This window comes from Protopterus annectens, chromosome 2.part1, assembly GCF_019279795.1.
Source record: "Protopterus annectens isolate FY-2018-M chromosome 2.part1, PAN1.0, whole genome shotgun sequence".
NCBI classification, from domain to species: Eukaryota; Metazoa; Chordata; order Ceratodontiformes; family Protopteridae; genus Protopterus; species Protopterus annectens.
Window position 1 is genome coordinate 676,002,939 of NC_056729.1, and position 20,893 is coordinate 676,023,831.

Here is a 20,893-nt window from a genome sequence, read left to right on the forward strand (position 1 = left end):
ATGACATTTGTTCAGCAGCCACTTGGGCATCATCTCATACGTTCATTAACCATTACAAGTTGGATATAATTTCCAGAGGAGAGGATCCTTCAGCTTTGCAGTGCTCCGGAATATCCTTCCATGAGGACCTCCCAAGGATTGGGTAGCTGGGGACTCTGTCCCACAGGTTGATGGACAAATGAAGTTAACTACTTCAGATAAAGAAGTTATGTACTCACCATAACGTTCCATCTGAGTAGGTAAACTTCATTTGTCAGCAACCAACCCCCCCTCCATCCCCTTAACCTATAGTGCGCACTAAAAGGATTCCTTGCCCTTCATTTCCGGATAACTCTAGGTTAGGATGTGCAGGTGATCCTTTGTGTTGTAATGCTCTGTGTTACTAAGCAGACTTGATCTGAGGTCAGGAAGGGATAGCAGAGGATTATGGGCAAGGGGGAGGAGCTTGGAACTCGGATCTTAGCTGTTTGAAGCTGCCGGCTCGGATCCGATATGGATCCGATACCCACAGGTTGCTGACAAATGAAGTTTACCTACTCAGATGGAATGTTATGGTGAGTACATAACTTCTTTTTTTTGTGATATAAAAAATGAGACCACAGTAAATCATTTCAAAACTTTTCCCACCTTTAATGTGACCTATAACCTGTACAATTCAATTGCATACAGGCAAATTTGTTAGGGGAAAAATATAAAAAATAAAAAATGTACAATAAGCTGGTTGCATAAGTGTGCACACCCTTAAACTAATACTTTGTTGAAGGCACCTTTTGATTTAATTACAGCATTCAGTCTTGGGTAGGAGTCTGTCAGCATGGCACATTTCCATGTAGGATACTGAATTTCTTATTTTAGTAACTGATTAATTCCCATGGATTTGGCACACTTGACCAATGAACTATAGCCACACAAGTTGAACTCTGCTATGGTTTTGTACATAAGATTTGCATCTACAGATTTGTTACTTTGAAACTGCAAACACATTTTATAACAGTATTTGCAATTTGTTCAAGCAGTTGCCACACAATCAAACACATTTACGTAATAGCCATAGAATGTTATATTTGTAAAGGTGGTATTAACCAACTATCTGTGAAATTTTCATGTGGTTTAAACAGATTTGTTGTTCTGCCCGTTTGCTTTAACACTAGAAATTGCTGCTAGCAAATTCTTTTCAACGGGTTTCATGCAAGGGATAGTGACATAGGTTTACATGGCCAGAGCATTTTGTTCAGCTTGCAAGATTGACCCCCTTAATAATGGCCATAGCTGACCTGCATAGTAGTTAATGTATTTTTTCCATTAGTGCTCAAAACCAAGAGTTGTTTTTGTAGCAGTTAGCAATACTGAAGTCTACAAGGCCTAATCACCAGTGTTATTAGCAGATAACAGAGTAGCTCAAATTACAGTCAACAAATAATTTCTTTGTTCTGTTTTAATGCTTAGGCCTTCTAATTGTATAGTACTTTAGAATGTCTCTCACACTGATTTTTGATAGTTTCATATCTCTACCACTAATACTACAACTTTACTCTCTTCTCCCTGCATTATTACTGTAAAATGTTTATGTACGAAAACCAATTTGCTGCATTCCTTTTAAAGATCATGTCTAAAGTAACAGAACATTTTTATTTCTACGTAAGAGTGCATGCATCCTTGTGAGTTTTTTTCCAAACTTATAACAGGTTGTCAATAAAAAAATTGTTCGCAAGCATTTATTTACGCTAAAGTGACATACATGCCTCCTCGCACCATATTAATATCATTGCTGTAAATATGGCATGTCCAGTTTACACTTCCTTGATTGGAAGCATTTTTAATGGTGGTGGTGCTGCGGTAGCGTTGTCAACTCACATTAAGACGCTGTCCGGTTCGATTCTCTGCTAGAGCATCTTCTGCGTGGAGACATGCGTGAATGGGCGTACCTTCGTTGAAGGTTGTGCGGCAGAGCTGGCAACTCGGTACGTAAAAATCAACTGCCAATCATTAGCGGACCGGAGTTCCGCTGTGGCGACCCCTAACCGGGAAAAGCCGAAAGACACAACAACTAAAAAAAGTGGCTTAAAGTGAAGTTTTATTTTTACATGAAAGAGCATTCACATATTCAAGAATGCATGTGAACACTTTTTTTTTTTTTTCAGGTTGGAGTTGGCATAATTGTTAAGGTGCTTACCTCTCAAACAAGAAGTGCAAGGTTTGTTGCTCATTAAGGGAAATTGGATAAGCAAAAAGTGGTCCACAAGGGTAGCTAGCCTAGTAAGTTATCTATGGACGCAAGAATTTTGTGGGTCTGAGGGATGGCATAATGTTTAAGGTGTTTACCTCAAAGACACACAAGGTACAGGGTTTGATTCTTACAATTGGGTTGGGAAATTTGGCTGTAGTTAAAATGGCCTGCAAGGGCAGATAGCCTAGTACTATCTTGTGAACCTAAGTAAAACTTTATTTTGTCACTTTAGACATAATCTTGAAAGGTACTCAGTTCCAACTGCCCTTAAAAGGTACTCAGTTCCAACTGCCCTTAAAAGGTACTCAGTTCCAACTGCCCTTAAAGTAACTCAGTTCCAGCTGCCCTTAAAGTAGCTCAGTTCCAACTGCTCTTTAACTCCCCTTCCCTAGCATGCATATTGTTTCCTGACTGCCATGCCTTCTACTGTATATTTCAAGTTAATTCTGCTTCTATGAGAATGAAAGTTCCTCGCTAAGAAAACTGCTGTGGTGAGTGTTAAATGGCTTTGGAGTTATATGTTTTTTGTATGTGTCACTGAGTTCACAAATGAAGTTTCTGAGTTATAAGAATTTCCTGTTGAGGATCCCCCCAGGGTGTATGGAGCTGTTGAACCAATGTTACTGTTTTATGACATTTTAATTGCATTTTGACCCTGCTTCCTTTAAAAAATATTTAAGCACAGATAAAAAAAAATATGTATCGTGGTTTCCATAACATAATTTGATTTAACATTGTTTCCTCTTCAAGCGAAGCAGACCATTATATTAACCCAAACTAGCAATTGTAATCTCTGCTGCACTAGTAACTTGTTCAAGAGTTATTGCTCCATCTGCTGACACATGGACAAGCTACACAATTTTCATGACCATGGTTATCTCCTACAACTGCTTCTGTTCTGGTTGTTGTTCACAGTTTTTACCTAGTGCTGTTTGTTGACCTGAGATTTGTGGTGCACTTTCCTGACTGGATGGTAAGTACAGCTTGCAGTACAAGAAGTGCAAGGTTTGTTGCTCATTAAGGGAAATTTGATAAGCAAAAAGTGGTCCACAAGGGTAGCTAGCCTAGTAAGTTATCTATGGACGCAAGAATTTTGTGTATGGAGCTGGGGCTTAGCTGCTTTCCTGCTGTTAAACTGCACAAAGAAACTATCCTCACTTCTTGGCCTAGCATACCTCAGACTAAGCTTTGATCTCCTACGTCCAAGCATAAGATCAACTCTCCCATTCCCTGTAGTCTGAAATGCAAACACCTATCTTAACCGTTTTACCAGTATTTTCATATCTATCCTTACTCTAATCTTTGATGTCCTGTGTCCTGCTATTATTGCTTTCTGCTTGTCTGACTCATTATTCCTCAAACACCCAACCTGTACTAAAGCTGTATACCTTTTGACCTTGGTCTTTTTTTTTTTTGCTTGTTTTCTCTACAATTGTTTTTTTGTTATATTCCATGGTATTGTGCTAGACCGTACTGATTTTCAGCTTTCCAAGTGAATACAAAATTGTTTGCTTTTATATTTTCATTGCTTTAAAATACTTGTTTCTTAAAGCATTAACAAAATCTTTCACAATATTTTGTACAAATCTGTGCTCAACACCAGCTTGACATTCCAATACAGAGGAGAGTCATCTGCATCAGGTAATTGTCATGGTCATTCAGTTGATTGGATAAGACTGATCCAATTTTCAAAGTAAGATTTAGTTACTTGTTATTATTACTTATTTAATTACTATTAATAATTTGCTGGGCTAATATATACACAGTGAAAGCATTTCAGGCACGCACAGGTACACTACACAATAATTACAGTACAGCAAGGAAATTAAATAGGCATACATACAATAGCATCACAGCACTTTCATACAAAGATAAAAATCTTTAGCAACAGACAAAGATAAATTCAGATGCTACATTTCAGAGTATACAACAAGAAGTGATTTTTGTGCAGAAGGATAAAGGAATAATAATGACTGAGGTTTTACGACAGGTTGACTACATTATCAAACATTGATGCAAACATGGAGATGTTAATAGGTTCATAGGTTAGTACTAGGCTAACTGCTCTTGCGAGCCATTTTAAGCCTAGCCAGTTATCCCCTGTGAGATTCAAACCCTGTATCTTGTGTTTGTAAGGCAAACACCTTAACCATTAGGCCACCCTCCCAACCCCATGCATTCCTTAAGTCTAAATTTTAAGGAATGAAGTCTTACTAGAATATAAGCAAACAAGCATTAAAACAAGCACAAGAAACAGAAAACCAGATAATGACGTCATAAATGCCAGTATGGTTTGCATGCAATGCATTAGCTGTTAAATGTACTCCCATGTAGTAGACATGGTGTGAAATTAATATAATGTTGTCAAGCCATACAGCCGTATTGAAAAAGGGTAGTGCCTATTGAAGCATACTTAGGACAAATTATTAATACTCATCCATGTATCCATTTCTGTGAAAAGAAAAAGTCATATACCCCTAATGGCAAGCATTGTATATAAATAAACCTTTTTTCCCAGAAATTCACATTACAAAACATCAGCAAAACAGTGTCTGTTGTTTTTATGTGCACTTTATTTACAGAGTTTCTGAGCTGTGAGTTGGAGGAGTAGGTCATCTCACCAGAAAATATCCTATTTGAAATGTACTGAGGGCCAACAGATTAGGCCAATAGAAGGAGATGTCCGGGAACTTGATGGATTGGGCACAGAAACAGTTGTGCCCAGCAGGTTCTTGTCATATGAAGCAAATACGTTTTATCCAGAATTAAGCAGCAATCGAAGAGGAATGGTTACTGGTGTTGTTTATGTGAGGACACTGCAGAACTACTTCTAGCATTTCCTTCAGAAGAGGAGGAAGTGTAGGGAGCCTTGAGCATTAGATGATATGAAGTGGGGCAGATCTAGTCTGCTGTACTCTGTCAGTTTAAGAGCAGAATGGCAGCATAGAAGCTGAGTATTGTCACTTGTAGAAGCAGGCCTGTTGTACACAGATATGGCTAAGAAGTGGAGACCTATGGAAGAAGCCATTCAGAGGATGCCTGTCAACAAGCTAGTGACTGGATGGAATTTGATCAGTATTTTGGCAGCAGAAGGCCTGCCATACAGGCACTGTCATAGCAAAATTGCCACAGGGTAAGACAATAAAAGACAGTAAGGAAGTCAATTTGTGTGATAAGACTGTGCAGAGGAATACACTAAAGAAAAACGAAGAGAAGGGAGTTGAGATGAACGTAAGTCTGCATTGTTTTGAGAGAAATGAGAAGAGACAAAAATCCAAACAGAATAAGTATGTGGGATACTTTCACTGGACCACAGCACAGGTTGATGACTGAGACAGCTGTGAGTAACTAGTATCTGTGATCCTGTTCACAGATGGATCTTCAGTGAGTTGCTGATTTGCTGAGACACCTGTCAGTAACTAATATCAATGATCCTGTTCACAGTTGGATCTTCAGTGAGTTGCTGATTTGCTGAGACACCTGTCAGTAACTAGTATCTGTGATCCTGTTCACAGATGGATCTTCAGTGAGTTGCTGATTTGCTGAGACACCTGTCAGTAACTAATATCAATGATCCTGTTCACAGATGGATCTTCAGTGAGTTGCTGATTTGCTGAGACACCTGTCAGTAACTAATATCAATGATCCTGTTCACAGTTGGATCTTCAGTGAGTTGCTGATTTGCTGGATGTTGGTGGTCATTTATTACTGTTGTCCAAGAAAAAAAGGAGCCTTTCTGTTACAGTTCTGAGGAGAGAAGGAAGGAAGGCATTGCAAAGGGAAGTACACTTTAATGGCTGTTCTCTTTTGTTTACTTTTCGTTGCACTGATGATGGTGACAAAGGGATCTTTTGTGTGGCCCAGGTTTACAAGTGGTTTACTGTTTATTGTTGGTGAAAAGATAAATGTTTATGAACATTGTGGCTGTACTCCAAATATAACAACATTTATGCCATAATTAGATTATTTTAGTGCTTTTCCCTCATTGTTCACTGCTGCTGTTTTTTAGAATAACTTGAAAACACAGGGTATTGAGAAGACAACTGAGCACTAAGAGAAAGAATGTTGTATCTACTGTTCCGACAAAGTAGTCCATGTTTTTGTGATATATGGATGAAGGCACGTGTAAGGAATGATGTGCAGCGACAGATAGTATAGTAGAGGAAAGAAGGTTCAATTCTTATTTTCATGCGCAGTTAGAACATTGTCTTGCGACTTTTACCCTTTTTCCTTGTGTTTGGATAATTAGAGAGAACATACTGAACCTCAAAGGTATGTTTCCGTATACAGCCCGTTCACCAGTTATACTGTCATTTCCAGTCTCATTTTTGACTCGGTGACTTCTCTCCTGTTTACTTTTTTGTTCCATTGCTTTGATCATGCCATTTCATATAGTGAAGTATGTCTCATTATGCTTTATCTACCCATCCCTCTTTTAGACTAAACGGTCTGCTGTGATCCCAGCCCAGCCACGAGTGTGTGTGTATGTCATTATGGCATGTGGAAGTCACAAACAGCTTGTGAAGAAAATTAAACACGCTTAATTATACTGTATTTATTGAGAAAGCTCTACATGTGGAAGCTTATCTTCTTTTATACATATTTTAAATTTTTAGTCTTCTGTTTGGTGAGCTTTTTGGTTAATGATTGCTTGATATGAAAAATAATGGGTCAGTCTGACTTTTTTCTTTAGTGTTCTATATTTTCTGCCAAGGTTTAATATTGAGCAAAATGGTCATGTTTATTTCTGACATTTATTCTGAAATTGGACTGGTATTCATGTTCTGTATCTTGTACTGTATTGTTTTAAAATAACTAAACTGTCTTAGAAGTGGTAACCATATCTGTTTGGTAGATGAGAAAGAAGGTCATAAGCAGGATGGATAAGCTGTCAAGGGATGGCAGCAAATAAAAAGTTTGAGTGATGCTACATAAGCTTTTAGCATAGTGTAAGCTTTTGAAGCAGGAACCAGGAAATGAGGAGGATTGGCTTTTCTAGGGGGCTGCGTATCAGAGAGTGTTTAGTGTAGTAGAGCAGACAGGCAGTCATCACTATTCCAAAGAGCAGTGATTCTTAAACATAATTATTATGCATTCAATTACCTTAGTAGTGGGACAGGTAAGTGATGATTTACATGAGTTCTGTGTCAACAGCTGGACATTTAAGCAAATCAGTTCCTTTCTTTCCACGCTGACTGAATATCAAGAGGTGACTATTTATAGTAAGGAGATAAATAGCCTTAAGTCACCTGCTTGGGGGTGTAAGGAACTGTCACAATTTGCCTAGGTCAGTATTTTTGTTATTTTTATTGTGCAAATTTATCTTTGAGCTTTGTAACAACACACATCTGGCTTAAATTAACTGTATTCACTGAGACATATCTGGTGCACAGCAAAATGTACAATATCAGTAGTGAGGTGTTTTGTGCTGGTCTGGTGTAGAGACTGGCTTCTGAGTACTCATCAACAAATGTGAGGGCTGATGGCTGAGAGGGTAGGTTAATGTGATCACTCCGAGATGCAGCATGCCAGTAGGGTACTGGGTTTGGAACTGAGTATTCTTGGACTAAGTTACAGCCCTACATCCAATTCATTCCTGCCTCAAAAGCCCCATTGGTCCTCCATTTCCCAGCAATAGTTGGGTGGTAGGAAGCAAGTCAGCTTGCTGGAACTGAGAGATTGGCCTACCCAGTCCTAATGGCAGTAGTCACCCACCTTTAACAGCTGCTGTGAGACAGTTGCCACCTCTCAAGGGGAGGTGTGCCTTCCCATGCTATTTTCCCCTCAGAATTAGCTCTTGGTCCAGGTATGTGCACCTACATAGCAAGTGCCAGTTCTTTCCCCTAGGATGGTTGAATCAGCAGTGACCATTCATTCTCATCCTTCCTGGTCCTACAGGTACCTGACCTGCTAGTCAAGTTCAGATCACCTATGATATAGTCAGGGCTTTAACCCTCTATGCCTCTGAGCTAGATACCCTTTTTATCTAAATACTGATACCAGGGTAATAATTTGTTTAGAAATTGTCACATTAGATCCCTTTTCACTACCCTTTCCGCTGTTTCTTCTTGTTCGTCTTTTAATCTCAACAGTGCCACAATTTCAGGTTTCAGCTAGATTTCAGGTACAATGTCTGATAATAGAGAACTGGCTTAATAACTCACAACTCATACTAAATCCCAAGAAAACACAACTAATGCTATTTCATGCTACTAAAACAAGCAACCTTACCTTCTGTATGCTCTCTGCCAACAAAACCCAAACCATGCCTGTCACTGAGGCTAAACTCCTAGGAGTTAACCATTGACCAGCAACTCAAATTCACAAAGCACATATTAATAACCATCACTAAAGTCCACAAAAAGCTAGGTTCCCTCTATCGCTGTAAAAGTTATCTAACCACCAAATCTCAAATTGCAATAGCCAGGACCCACCTCCTATCTACTCTACTTTATTCCTCCCATATTCTAACTAATCTTTACAAAACTGACCTTAATGAACTTTCCATCTGTTGCAACAAAATCACTAGATTCACTACCAATGCCAAATCACGATCCCACCACTACCTTTCCCTACAAGCCTTGCACTGGCTTGAATTTGCGAACCTATTAAGGTACCGTCAACTCAGCCTAGCTCATCTAATTCTGTACTATCCCGAGAAAACTGACCTGCCTGGCATGCTGAACTTCCACAATTCAAATAGACAAATTCGGTCCTCCAACAAAGCCTTAACTGAAACCATCACATGCAAAAACGACCCCGGGGAATCATTGTTTGCCCATGAAATAGCAAAAATATGGAACAGCCTTCTCCCTGACCTCAAGACTGCAAAACTCCACACCCTCCTTCAAAAGCCTACTTAAAACATACCCCTTCACCAACCATCTATGTAACTGTAATTGACCCTCTGAAGTCTCATCCACTCACTGTTTCTACACCTCATCTGTCCTGGACAACACAAACAACACAACCTAACTATACCTATCCATGTGTTTGCAATAACCTATGTATGAGTGTATGTACATGTGTGTGTGTGTGTGTGTGTGTGTTGTGTGTGTATATATATATATATATATATATATATATATATATATATATATATAGATATATATATATATATATATATATATTTATATATATATATATATATATATATATATATATATCTTCTTCTTCTTTCGGCTTTTTCCCGGTTGGGGTCGCCACAGCGGATCATGTGTCCGCTCATGTATATATATATATATATATATATATATATATATATATGTGTGTGTGTGTGTGTGTGTATGTGTGCATATGTATATATATATATATATATATATATATATATATATATATATATATATGTATGCTTTTACATGTACATTTGCTTGAATGTATATATGGAAACTTAAACATTTATATACTCTTATTCAGTTGTGAAATATTTTGCAATGCTTTACCAGGTTCTTATCTACTCTCACTGTATATTTTGTACACTTGTATTTTCAACCAAAAGGGGTAATATCCTCTTATTGTATACTAACTGCTGTAAAGTCTGCAATCTGTATGCTACTACTCTATAATTCTGTCTCTTTTGTAAAATTTTCTTCTCTCTATAAACTTATGGAGCTATTCTCCCCAGGACTCCGCTGAAAATGGACACTTGTCCAGTCGGACTATCCTGGCAAACAAATGTTAAATAAATAAATAATAATAAATAATTACAGTTTTAACCAATATCATTATCAAAGTCAGTAGGTCTGTGACATGATTAGCCATCCCTTCTCTTTTTTTACCAGCACAGTCAAGAAAAGCACCAGTGATGAGTATACCCCCTGGCCAAATTACTCCTGCAAACATTTTCCCAACTTTGTTTAAAGATATCAATAATTTTTCAAGTCCGAAGTTTCGAAGGATGTTGTAATGTTAGATTCAGATTTATTAGTAAACCTGGATGTTTAAGCTCTTTATACAGTCATTCCCAATGATTTTGGAATGGAGACTGCAAGGACTGAGTTAATTGAGTGTAGAATACTATCTGTTAAACAAATAACTTTTGTCATGGAAATTCTAGACATTAGTTTATCCTACAACTATTTTGAATTCAGTGGAATTTATTATCAATAAACAAATGGGGTAGCAATGAGTGCGGCGATGGCACCCAACTGTGCTAATTTATTCATGAGTGGATGTGAGAAGGCCAATGTTTTCTCTTGTAATTTTTTTCACAATATTATTTTCTTTAAACGTTTTATTGACAACATCTTTCTGATATGGAGAGGAGAGACAGATATATTTAAACAATGTTTGCATTTTTTAAACAGTGCTAGTACCTTCCTGAGGTTTGCATCCAGTTATAGTAAAAGTGAGTTGCTTATATTTGCTGGATGTCGTGGTATATAAAAGAAACAGGGAGATTATTTACTAGAATTTATAAGACTTGCAAAATAATGTGCATCTTAAATTTAATAGTATGCACCCCAAATGGACCAAAATTAATATTATAAGAGAACAATTGAACAGAATTAGTATGCTCACAGACAAAGATTCTGCTTTCTTTCAAGAAAGCAAGGCATTATGTGATAAGCTTTTGAAAAGAGGGTATCCAAAAGGGCTCGTTAATAAGGAGCTCTCAGAAAGTACCTCTATGAGGGGTCAAATGGCTAATGTTAGGGATAGAATAGAAAGTAAGATTCAATATGCTATCAGTGTGCAAGTCACTGGCAGTGTAGATGAGAGGGCCATCAAAAGTATTATATCAGAAAATTGGAAGATATTAAGTAGTTTCCCTGATGTCAAAAAAGTTGTAGTGGAAAAGCCATGTTTTGTTAATAAAAGAGGAAAAGTTTTAAAATTTTCTTTCAGGCCAAATTGAGTCTGCCTAGAGGTATTTTTGTCAGAATAGGAATGTTCAGATGTTACAATTGCACTTTTTGTTCTTATTTATATACAGGAATCACTGAAGTTACTATTAATACATTTTTAGTTAAGTTAAGAGGGAGATATACTTGTAAATCAAATTTGTGGTCTGCTTAATTCTTTGTGCCTCATGTGATGCTTTTTATATTGGCAGAACTACTAGGGAGCTTCAGTCGAGAGTGTCTGAACATTTGTATGCAGTTCAGATTAAACATGCTAAAAATGCTCTCAGTAGGCATTTTAATAACAGTAATTGTAAAGCAGATTGTAAAGTGATTGTTTTACAACCAATTTGTAATTATGATCATGTTTTAAATCCTGAAGATGAGTTGGGCTGGAGGGAATATACTGGACAGGTTAGGCTGGACACATGTTACCTTCCAGGCTTAAATAATAGGGAAAACTTTAAGGTGTTTTTAAAGAGAAAGAAAATTAAGCACTAATTGTTTAATTATTCAATTAACGTTGTGTATATAAGCATTTGGGATTTAAGCATTATTCATTCTGAAGCAGTTTTGCTACAGAGACGAAAGCGCTTACTGAATGAATTTTATGCTGAATAAAGTCTTTGGTGTTTTAATAATTTTATGTGTTTTTTAAACCGTTTCTCCTACTTACAAGGAATAAGTAGTTATCACCCATGTTAGGACATGGCAGGAAATCACACTCACATCCTCAGAAGAGTGTAATCCCAGATGTTGCAGGACATGTTAAAGTCTCTCATTTCTCTGCCCCTGCCTTCTTTTCAGGTAGCATTAATCCCTTTGTGTTGAAGAGTGCAACACAAATGTTTGCTAAGTGGTCCTAAACTACCAGTTTTTTAAACCATGAGAAAAACAAATCTGACTTAAAACAGTAAATTTAAAGTAAGACAAACTACAATGAAGCAAGAGCAAAAGTCAAGAAGGAATTTAAGGATTAATTTAGTTAACAAAATAAATAAGATGTTCTGAAGATTAGAATATTTATATATATATATATATATATATATATATATATATCTATATATATATATATATGGGTTCACTACATATGACCGAAAGTTCATATGACTGAAGCCCATTTGTCTGAGACCAAATGACCGAAAGATCATTTGACCGAAAACCCATTTGACAGAAAAACAGCACTGGCAGGTATATGCCCTGTTGCCCACTGTAGTGCGACCCTGGAGTTAGAATATATTGTTAGGGGGGGGGGGTGGGGGGTGCAGCCCCCCACATTGGAGGGTGTGGGGGGCTAAGCCCCCCACCTAGTTTGATCACATATTTTGTGGTTTGATTTGATATTGTTTAGTGAAACTGAACTTTGTGGGGGGCTTCACCCCCCACACCCCCCTAACAATATATTCTAACTCCAGGGTCACACTACAGTGGGGAACAGGGCATATACCTGCCAGTGCTGTTTTTCGGTCAAATGAGTTTTTGGTCATGTGGGTTTTCGGTCAAATGAACTTTCGGTCATATGTAGTGAACCTATATATGTATATATATATATATATATATATATATATATTTACATATATATATATATATATATATATATATATATTTACATATGTATATATATATATATATATATATATATATATATATATATATATATTTACATCTATATATATATGTATGTATATATATATATATATATATATATATATATATATATATATATGGGTTCACTGCATATGACCGAAAGTTCATATGACCGAAGGCCATTTGTTAGGATTGCCACCTTTTCAAGTGACCAAAGTGGGACATTTTTGGTACAAACATCAGGTTTTACAGGCTGACACATACCCATGGCCAGTACAAAGGATAGAACTTAACTTTTTTGCCTAAATAAAAGCTTATTCTTGTAGCATTTTAGTTGCTTATTCTGTTTCTTATAACATTTAGGTATTTCAGATACAGAATAACTGTTGTATGCAACTATTACATAAAATATAGGAAATAATTTTATCCTAACATCTCAGGACATTTGCCATTTTTACATTTTTTTTTTGTCAGGACACAACTGCCCAAAGAGGGACTATCCCTCGCAAAGTGGGACAGGTGTCAACCCTACCATTTGTCTGAGACCAAATGACCGAAAGTTCATTTGACCGAAAACCCATATGACCGAAAACTCATTTGACTGAAAAACAGCACTGGCAGGTATATGCCCTGTTCCCCACTGTAGTGCGACCCTGGAATGAGAATATAAAGTTAGGGGTGTGTGGGGGGCACAGTCCCCCCACATTGGGGGGTGTAGCCCCCCCACATTTTGCAACCAGTTGTTACTGATGTTGTATGTTTTAATGCATTTTTAATGGATACACTTGTATATAATAGTGCATAAACTGCAATTATGTGGGTGGCTGTGAGTTTTCGTTCATATGGGTTTTCGGTCAAGTGAACTTTCGGTCATTTGGCCTCAGTCAAATGGGCTTCGGTCATATGTAGTGAACCTATATATATATATATATATATATATATATATATATATATGTGTGTGTGTGTGTATGGGTCTACCTTGTATAATCGAAATTACACTTACATGAATTTCTAATCACCAAGACGACTTCACCTAAACCTCTAATCATTGAAGGTATGAAACACTACCCTTTTGAATATGGAAACTAACCCCTTGGTCACCAGGGTGAACTTTGCCCTTTCCTCAGTGTAGTGCGATCTCGGAGTTGCTATCTTTAGTTGCGGGGGTGGGGGTGGCTAAGCCCCCCACTTGGGCAGGTTTAGTTTTTATCTGTGTTGTTATTTTTCCCTGTTGGCCAAGTAGTTAATTTCCCTATTCAAAAGAGTGGTGTTTCGTAGGATTGGTGATTATAAGTTTAGGTGAAGTCATCTCAGCGATTACAAATTCGGGTACGTTTAATTTTGGTTATACAAGGTAGACCCATAGATATATATATATTATATATATATATATATATATATATATATATATATATATATATATATATATATAAAATATGTGTGTGTGTGTTTGTGTGTGTGTATGTGCAGTATGTGCATGTGTGTCTTATTTTAAAGTAGAAACTTTTATAGTTTTAAGCTAAATAAATAAATAAATAAATAAATACTAGAAATGAATTTAAGATGTACAGTTTTCTAATTGCCTGAAAAGTGACCTTATTAAAAGGGATAACTGATTTACTTTGAAATGTAAATCTCACACTTCTGCTCTTCCATATTCAGCTCCCTAAGGTACAGACACCTTCTAAACTATACAACCTTCTCCTGCTTGTAAACCTGATATATGAACACCTCACTCTAATTCTGAACCTTTGTGGGGACAGGTTCTTCCTACTTTAAGGAGCTGGAACACATTAAAATACTCACTTATTATATATAACAGATCATCAGTACCATAGTCTACCAAACCCTGTTTCTTTCTTGGATATGCAGTATGTACAGTTTTGCCATGTACTCCTCTGCTTGGTATTATAAAACAAAAAGAAAAACCTTTGGATTATTTACCTTGTCAAATATTTGGTCCTGAGCACTTCATGATTGTTTTAGGCTCCTGTGTGGGGCACCTGTATAGGACAACATTACCAGTTCTATGTTCAGTAATAGTGAAATGTTAACTATTAATGTCTTAGAAACATCTCAGCTTTGGCAGCAAAAGATTCACAGTATTTTAATATATAGTTAAATATAACTCAATAAAAACGTATAGGTAGCTTAAAATAATTGTGAGATAGCCAGTGCTGTGACATTGATTGCAATGCAAAAAGCATTCAGATATGTACATAAACAAAGCTACCCTAGATTCTGGGATTTTGTCCGTTTACTTCCAGATGATTTTATACAAGAAGTATTATGCAAATGTGTACAAAAGCATGAGAATAAGAAGCCTGCGTGCATTGATGGCCGAGCAGGTAGTGAGAGAAGCATGACGTATACCTGGACTACGTTACCTTTACAGTACAGAAAGTAATCATGGTCTCCTGCACGCTTAAACTCCAAGGACTTTCTTTATGATTCAGCGAAGGTTCTGTTATTCTGAAATGTGCATAAAGAAGGCCTGTAAGCATTCCTGTGATTACAGTCCTGCAGAAAGGGTTCAAATTTATTCTTAAATTGTACTTGTAATGCCTAAATATAGGCTGCTTTCACTCCTCTATTGCTTCCAGATATTGGCGCTGCCATTATGATCTCTTAAGGGATCATGTATTGTTACTATTCTTTGCAGTGAAGGTAGAGTACCATTTGTTGTAATCCAAGCTTGGAATTCATGAAGAACATCCCAGTTTGTATGTTATATGATTCTTAAGACCACAGTGCTAAGAATTTGTAATGCATACAACACCATATATGGATAACATAATTAGTTAATAATGTCAGCTTTATTTTAGATAATCTACTGTCTTCAACACAGCGTGGCTTCCACCCTAACCACAGTACTACTACTGTCCTTCTTAGCTTTACAACCACTATAAATCAAAACAGAAATGAAGAAAACCTTGTCTTTGTCATCTTCCTTGACCTGGAGAATGCTTTTGACACCATTTCACATATAAAAACTGCTACAGAAATTGTCCTCACTAGGTCTAGATACACACACTCACTTGGCTTGACAGCTACCTCTTCTGCAGACATAGTCTGTTAAATGGAAAAATGACATCTCCTCTTTTCTTCCTGTAGCAGTTGGAGTCCTACGGGGGCTCTGCTGTAGGACTTCGTTATTTAACATATTTGTGAATGACTTGCACTCAGGAAGCAAATATGCAAAGTCATCCAATATGCGGAAAACTCCACTCTGACCTGTGCTGCTCAAAAAAAAAAAAAAAAAAAAAAAAAATGGATACACTGCAACAACTAACACAGGATTCCCTTAGCGCTCTTGAAACATGACTGATTCCTAACTTCTTATAATCCACCCAAAAGTGGTAAAGGATGGAGAACAGAGACATAAAAACAAACACAACGTAGCATAAACAGAACAGATGTGCACACATTAGAAAGAGAAGTCGCACAGAGGATAGTGACAAAGAAAGGGTGGAAAATGATGATGGAAAGGACTGGACACCAGACAATGGTGTGAATTGTGGAACATAGGATAGGACAAGATAGGGGTACACCTGGCTAGGGATAGCCTGGGAGAATGGGCAGCATGCTTGCTTCAGCCAACCCTAAGGGATGTCACTGTGACCCATCAGATGAGTGAGACAAGACAAAGTAGCTAGTGGGAGGGGACAACTTTTCTGGTGCCTTAATGGGAGGGACTGTCAGTCAAGGACATCTGACGTGCACTTTAGGAGGTACATAGGTGTTTTCTATCCAGTGAGCCCTTGCACAGACGACCACCTCTCATAACCCATGCAGCACTGGTAGCTGGTCTGCAACAGAACAGCAAACTGAGCTACCTGTGTAGGAGATGGACTCCTTCTACCCCCCACCCCCAATAAGCAAGTCCTAGCTCTCATTCCCACTACAGCTACAGTCAGAGGACACTTAAATAATGCTCCCAACACACCCACTGCCTATTATATATACCATTTCCGAGATCCTTCCACATTGGTGAAAGGGCAAAAATGGCTTTCAGAGGAGAAGCTGCTTCAATGTTCTGAGATTCAATCTTCTCAGTTTCTATAATCTGGTCTTTTGATCTTCTAACATAGGCTCGAGTCTCTAAAATGCACCAGAATGCTAATATATGCAGACCAGCTTGTCTGTATTTAGAGCTATATAAGAGCAGATTGGATGAACCAGGCTTATGATTCTAAAACAAAATGTAAACAGTTAATGAAGTAGTTGTAAAAGCAATAATTATCATCTCATAGTTTTCTGAATAATTTAACTAAGTACTCCTCGAAGGCTGATAGCAGTTAGTTTCTCTTTAACTCTGATCTTAAGCTGGCATCACAGTTTAGTTTATACAGTCATTAGCATAAACTAAATTAGGAAAAAATACTTTTATGAGGTATAACATACTCCACCAGCACCCCTTAACCATGTGAAGTGACTATGTCCTTGTATAAAAGCTCTTTAAGCTCCTTATGTACAGATAACAAAACAAAATTATTGAGTATGAAGACCAGATGTCAGCACTTGCCTGCAAAACCAAAAAGCACCAGTCTTCTCCAGAACATTAATTGAGACAACGCTGTGTAGGAAATTCCATGTCTTGCTGCTTATAGGGCAGAAGCATTATACCAGACAATCTGGTCCAAGAATGGTTTCAAATGACCTGGCAAATAAAAATCAATGGTCTGTCTGTCTGTGACTGAATATGTCTCCACTCTTATCTTTTGCTGCAACAGAGATCTGGAGCCCAGAAAACAAATCAAGCTAGAACGTCTTGGGCTTGAAAATAATGACAGGCAGTTGTAAAGGCTATGTTGAGGTGCAGAATTGTCAAAAACGTGTAGTGAATCAAAGTCTTAAAAACTTAACAAAAATCACAGTGATGCAACAAAACATCTACCTAACATCATAAAGGAAAGATAGGTGGGTGAAAAACTCAGCAATGTAGAAGGTGGAGCATAGTAGCATCAGAGACAATAACAGCAGACATTAAGACGGTGTAGTACTTTAGATAATGCTAGAAAAAACACTGAAATCTGGTGACTTAGTCTACTGGTACAAAAGCAAGTAAATTAACTCCCCCCCCCCCCCTTCAAAAAAATTCACTTGTGATTAGCTGATACATAATACATAGACTGGATTACTGAAGAAATTGGGCTCTGAATATAGTCCTATAGTGAAAAGATTAGAGGAGGTCACCACATTTGCCGCATCTAGTAAGCATGCTTTTAAAAACATTTAGGATGTGTTTAAGGAGCTTTAAAATAATTTCAAATTCTACATGAAGTTTGCCTGTAAATAAATGGCAGAAAGCTGTCATCCTCTTTTGTCAAAATAATTTTTACTGAAATTAAAATGACTACAGTATCCATAGTAATATGCATGGGACAATAGAACCCTTCAAAACATTTTCCAGTATAAAGAGATAACATACCCAAACTATGCATAATGTTTACTTTAAAAAATCATTACATAAAGGATCCTTTGCATAAATATGTAATATGAGTTTTAGCTCGAATAATGAATATATTTAGCAGACGAAAGAGAGAGCAAAAACCATTGATTTTCATCTTCACAAAATTCTGTATCAATTGTAAGAAGCTTACATAAAGAGATGACTTAAACTTTTTACTGTACTTGGGATCTGAATGTACATATTAACAACTGTAGTTTAGACTTTAAGCTCTGAGATTATGTGTTAGATATTTCCTAACATAAGGTATGTTTGAATTCATTATTTTTGTTTAATTTTTGGAAGTTGTGTACATGCTTATGTTACGAAGCATTTTTTTAAAGTTATCCAGTGATATTTTTTTTATGTTTAGCTAGTTATATGCAATGTAAAAATGTTACCAAAATAAATAAAATATATATATATATATATATATATATATATATATATATATGTGTGTGTGTGTGTGTGTGTGTGTGTGTGTGTGTGTGTGTGTGTGTGTGTATGTATTTAAGGTCTGTGTTGTCTATATAATATGAATTATTGCTAATTTCCTAGAGAATTTCATTTTTCCATTTTTATTTTTTTTTAATTTATCTTCAAATAAATTCCATACATGTTTGGATTTGGGACTTTACGAAATAATATCTGCAGAAGATGTATGAAATGCATGAAGCTGAAAAGTTTGTGAATTGTATAGTGTTTTGCTAGAGAGAAATAGATACTGTGCTTAATCATGAAGTGCACGTAGTATATTTTTTGAATGAAATACATTTGACAGCTTTTTATGTTATGGCCTGAAATAATGTAGCATAAAATGGCACGTAATAAGGAAACAATTTGTAATGTTTTTGACTTTTTGATTAGTTCTTGGGTTCTTGAGATGAATTTTTGAGATGTTAGTATAAGGTGGTGTATCTGGAAAAGTTTGATTTGTTTTCTTTATGGTATGAGAGTATGAAAATTTGTACTTAATTGGTATAGAAAATGCAAAAATCATTGCTGAGTGTTGTATAGGATGGGAAAAGAGACACACAACTTTCCATCATAGACTTACATTTTTGGGAGATAAAATCCCAGGAGGTTTTATATTATAGTAATAGATGCTATGATAAATTAGTAATCTTTCTTCTAATCATGTTAGATTTATGACAGTTTGATTTAAAAGATTGTATATATCCTTAAGGTGTAATAAGTTGATTAGTTTTTGAAATAATGAAACTGATACAATGAAGAAATTGTCAACTTTGAAATCAGACAGAGATTTACTTTTTAAAAGGGGTATCGCTATGGGGGTTATGACTGTATAATATAGTCATATTATTCCCCATAAGTATTCCAAAGGCCAGACAGTTTTTTACTTTGGATTATTAGTAATAGATATTGGTAACACACTTGATTGACTAGTTTAAAACATAAATGAAGAGGTATTATACATTTAGCTCCCCCAACTCTTTGATGACATTTAGCTTTGAGTATGACCTTCTAAATGACTTAGAGCCTCTATTAGTTTAAAAGTTGTCTTTTTAACTATTTTAAGAGGAATGTGGTAACAAGTGGATATTATGTGAAATTTCAGCATATGAAAAATGTACATTTTGTTTATTGATGGTTGGATAAGAGATCTTCATACTTGGCTGTCTTTAGAATTCTGTGGTTAATCATCGTTTTATATATTGTATGACTTTGTGGGAATGTTGATCCTAGATATTTTAGCTTTGGCTTTATTGTAATTATTCTGGAATGAGGAATGATAATCATTGAATAAGGGGAATAATGTTGATTTAGTTAAGTTTAGCTTATATTTAGATATAAGAGGTATCACTTGTTAGGTTTTGAAAACATATCGTTACATAACCTGCAAAATATGTGAATGATAAATTGATCCTTAAGGGCTAGAAATTGGAAATCACATTTATTTATTAAGTGTAAAACCATGGTTCTATGTAAATGCTGACTAAATTAACTGAAGAGGATAACTTTGTATTCAACTGTTCATTATGGTGATTATTTCTGATAGGCATCCGTTTATTGAGAGTTGCATAGTTTGATTGTTGTACAGTACTTTAGTATAATTAATAAAGTTCTGAAAAGCCAAACTCAGACATAATATGAGAGGAGAGAGAAATGCATAGTTTACCCTGCCAAATAGCTTAGAAGCATAATAATTCCAAAGTATATGTTTTTCAATTATATAGTTTTTTAAATATCTGTAAAATTTCAGATGTTAATGATTGGTCATTGTTTTGCTGGGATTATAATAAACTTGACTGGTAAGGTAAAACAAATAAGCTAATGTGTTTTATTTTGCTGATTAGAATAATAAGTATGAAATTTAATATCTATGTTTGCAAGAGCAGTAGGTGTGAGTCAAATCTGAATCTGGTTTTAAGAGTAAGGATAGTTTTCAAGTGGTTAATGTATAATCCATTAGGCTATGCATTCTTATAAAATCTAATATTCTTGTTAGGTTCTTAGAGTGAATTGCCTGAAAATTATTTCTAAACTTTTGGAAAAAAAAAACAGCCAGAACTGTGGCTTTACTTGATTTCATTTGATGAATGGCTACATGGATTTCTTCTAAGTAGAATGAGCTTGCTAAAACAGTTTCTTGATTTAGATTGATTGTAGGGATGGAAGGGAAATAAAGAACATAGTTTAGGGACGAAAGCACTTAACAATTTGGTTGCTCTGTTCCAGTGTCGTTTTTTATTTATTTGAGTGTGTTTTTGAGTACTGCTTTCGGTAACATAGTTATACTTGCTTCATTATCAGTGGACTAATTAC

The 20,893-nt window shown here is 36.2% G+C and overlaps 1 long non-coding RNA gene across 1 annotated transcript in view; it reads left to right on the forward strand.

Moving 5' to 3' along the window:
• The window catches only part of LOC122794199, a 509,719-nt gene that overhangs the window by 255,635 nt on the left and 233,191 nt on the right, over nt 1-20,893 (forward strand). The window lies entirely within an intron of this gene.